This window comes from Plodia interpunctella, chromosome 9, assembly GCF_027563975.2.
Source record: "Plodia interpunctella isolate USDA-ARS_2022_Savannah chromosome 9, ilPloInte3.2, whole genome shotgun sequence".
Lineage (NCBI taxonomy): Eukaryota > Metazoa > Arthropoda > Insecta > Lepidoptera > Pyralidae > Plodia > Plodia interpunctella.
This window is the reverse complement of record NC_071302.1, coordinates 6069965-6073978: the sequence shown is the minus strand read 5'-3', so window position 1 is coordinate 6073978 and position 4014 is coordinate 6069965.

Below are 4014 nucleotides of genomic sequence, written 5' to 3'. Positions count from 1 at the left end.
TACCAAAAAGCGAAGTTCTACAAATTGGTATTACCAATCGAGTGGGATCTCTATGTGGAAATCTGCGGTTGGCTATATCACCGATTCTAGTAAAATAGTTCGAATGCGATCTAACGAAAGTTCCTACCTCGAGGATGTACATACAGGTAAGAGTCAGGATGCTGTGATTCTTAAATAATGGTCGACAAGACTCAAGAGGACCCTTCCCATACAATGCTCTTAAACATTTTTTTTGTGTAATAAATGCCCTTTTTATGTCTGTTGAATTTCCCCACAATAGAAGTCCATATCTTAATACTGACGCTACTCCGAAACCACTCCTTGGCCAAAATATTCACATACTCTCTTTCCGCCCTCAAGGCTATCCAAGACCGTTGCAACACCGATCACCTAGTGAACCGCATTCATAGGGACATCTCCCTGCTGCGGTCGAGGAACCAGGTGGTGGACTTTGTGTAGTCGAAGGCTCACGTCGGGATAGTGGGGAACGAGATCGCGGACGCTGCAGCCAAAGCGGCGGCATCCAACAAGGTCGCGTCTGAGGTCAATTTCTTCCCACTGTCCCACGCCAAGCGACTCTTCAAAGTGGAAACGCTAGAAGCTTGGCAGGCGAAGTACGACTCGGCCGCACAAGGAGCCACCACCAAAGCCTTCTTCCCTCTTATTTCCAATATCTATTCTGTCCTCAGTGTCTTCCCCATCTCTTTCTCTCTCACCCAAATATTCACAGGCCATGGATACCATAAAGCGTATCTGCATAGATTCCATATTCTAGACTATGACCGATGCCCGTATGATGACACCACGCCTCAGACAATAGAGCACCTATTGCATGATTGTCAAATTTTTGCGAGGGCACGCTATGATTATGTCATGGCGTGTCAACGAAACAAAACGGAAGAATTTAATCTTCTACAGACTATTCAATACGAAGAAATGACCAAAACCTTCCTGAAATTTATACACCACATGGTATCTAGGTATCTAGTCTGAAGAAGATAAACGGAAGCTAATAGTCAATTTTCATGAAAGATGAAGTGGACACATGCTGCTACTGTATACAGTAGCAGAAGAGCAGCGTGCGTCTACAAAATTCTATAATATTACATTCTTATCCGAATATGAGACAGTTTTGTGTCAATATATAAAAAAAAAACAAACCAACCCGTATTAAATATATGGTTTACGCCGGGCAAAAATACATACACGCACGCTCGTTGTATGCCATATGGAAGTAAATCCATCTCTAAAGGTAGCAGCGTAAGTCTTTTACTCATAACAAGATTGTTTCAAATACTGTGTAAATCTATTTTCTAGTTCTAAGGATCCTTGTTCTAGGATCCATAAACCGGGAGACATTGTTAAAATGTGGCATTTAGACTATATGGAACGTACCATAAGTAGGTACCTTCATTAAAGTTGAAATTAAATAAATTTGGCATAATGAATATCGTTTCTTTTAATTTTTTAAATGCGTGAACATTTAAAAATGTACATAAAACGGCGGCGGTGACGTTTCATCTGGTCCAGCTGCTTTTGAGTTTATTTATAGCAAACAAAAATACAAATGTTTTCTCTTTATACTGTCAGTATGGATTGGAGAAAAGTTTACACAACAAAAATATTCAGCCATTGCAAAAAGCAAGTACATACAAAGGTAACAAAATGAACATTCATTTGCAATATTATTGTTGTATATTGTCGCAATCGAAGCGAAAAGCTGAGTAAACAAACATCTCGATAGTAAAGCGACAAGCGTTTAACCCTCGACGTAACTTTCATCGTTACACCTCATCTGAACTGCTACGCTTTACTATCTTGGTGTATAGTCTACTATTAAAATAATAACCCCTATTGTCTGTACACTTCACTACACATTTGTTTTCACGTTTCTTTGTCCTTAACAAGTAAGTATTATTTAATTTTCTCAGCGATCAAGGACAAGTATAACGAATTTCGAAACATGAAACCCACCATGAGACTAACAAAGAAACATGCGTTTAAAATACGCTACATTGCGTTTAAAATACGCTACACGCTATACTACGCTACAATACTAACGATAGAATTCATTCTTTCTGGACTGTACCTACTACTGTTATTTCAACTACCTACTAGGGTGAATAAATAAAAGCCAGGCCTGTATTGTGTACTTGCACATGTGTAAATAAATGTATATCGACTATATCGTACTAGAAACGTCGGAACGAGGGCCGATCGTGTGCATCTGTCGTGTCGATAACAATTTGATTTATAACTACGCAGATACAGCCTTCTGCTTTATTTCCTCGTTGCTGTTAGGAATCTGAGGTTTCAGCAAATATCTCCTGGTGTTTGCCGAATCCATGTTTCAATGAGGGCAGGGTTTACACATGGCTTAAGATAAACATCACTTCGCAAAGCGATACAGAATCTGACCAAGATAATTGTGGTTAACTTGGGATAGGTATATCTTACACCATATTTACATCTACGTGCCTACCTAGTATTGACTAAACAACTAGTTAATATTGGTATGTACAGTGTACAAATATGTGATGTATGTACTTAAATACAAAGAGAAATAAGTACGTCGGATCCAATGTCAGGCATTTACATAGGTACATATAGGTTGTACAAATGGCGTGACGTATATTTTCGCCCTATAAATAAGATACATAATAAAATAAGATCGTCAAAAATCCATACATACAAAAAACAGAATTATACCATCAGTATACCTTTAATTTCACTAGTATTATCAGTGGTGGTTAACCGCTTTAACCGCATATAACATTAAAAGTTAAATTAACAAAAAGTCAGTAGTAGTTCCGGTATGCTCTCAACGAAATAATTAACGTTCGAAAAACTCTTGATTGGAACACTCCATTTAGTTCTAACCATGTACCTACTAATTCCATGGTTCTAACCAGCCTTTTAGAAAACTCTCTGTGCCATGCTCAGATTAGAGTAAAAAGGAGACATTTATAATAAATACAAAATCACAGCGATGTATGTAGCTACAATCAAATTATAAAGTAAGTAGCACGAAAACTGAAAACTGTCAATCGAATAACAAGTGAGTGTTCCTGCATAATTATTTATCAACATCATAATAATCATTATCATTTCAACCTCTTTACGCCAACTGCTGAGCAAAAGTACGGCGTACGCGAAGGGAGGCCTTCGCGTACGCCACACATCTCTGTCCTATACCTCACATATCGATATACGACGTGGCACGTTTATTACATCGCCCGTCCATCTCATTGCAGGTCGTCCGACACTTCTTTCACCCGTCCTAGACCACCACTCAGTGAGTGCTTTAATCCACCTACCTTCACACCAACATCCCAGGTATTCTTTCCATCCATCCATTCAGATTCATGACCGTGTCTCCAACGTCTTGAACTTTTCGTTTTGTTTTGAACTTAGTCCTGTAATCTGATGCCGAGCATGACCCGCTCCATTTGTGTGTCTCTCAATTTGTACATAGTTTCCTTCGTTAGCGGCCATATATTGGCACCGACCACACGTCATTCTGGGTAGGACATTGGTTAAATATGCGGGCTTTGGGTAAGATTATTTTATAATTTGTACAAATTGTGAAAGTAAAAAGTATCTGATTTAATGCTCATCTTCTACATCCCATGATCTGCTATCACAACTTAATGGAGTTTAAGAAACAACCATGTCGTATATTCACAGAATTAACTACATACTGAAATAGAAATAGGGAGAGACCCCATTAATGCCAGTCCCATAGGTAATAAACATGATTTTTGGCTTCTTAAAAATGTATAGAAAATGTAACATTAAGTATTTTATTTAATTCCAGTATAATTATCAAGTTCCTATGGTTTGGTCTTTTAAAAAAATCTCTCAGTTTCATCACATTTTCTTATCAAATTACCTGTCCCTAAAATTCACACAATTAACAAAATGGCAGAATTACATCATTAGGGAAAAAAATGGTATAATTACATTCTGTTATTAACTCTTGAATAATATTATTAGTACATAAATGTTTAAGAA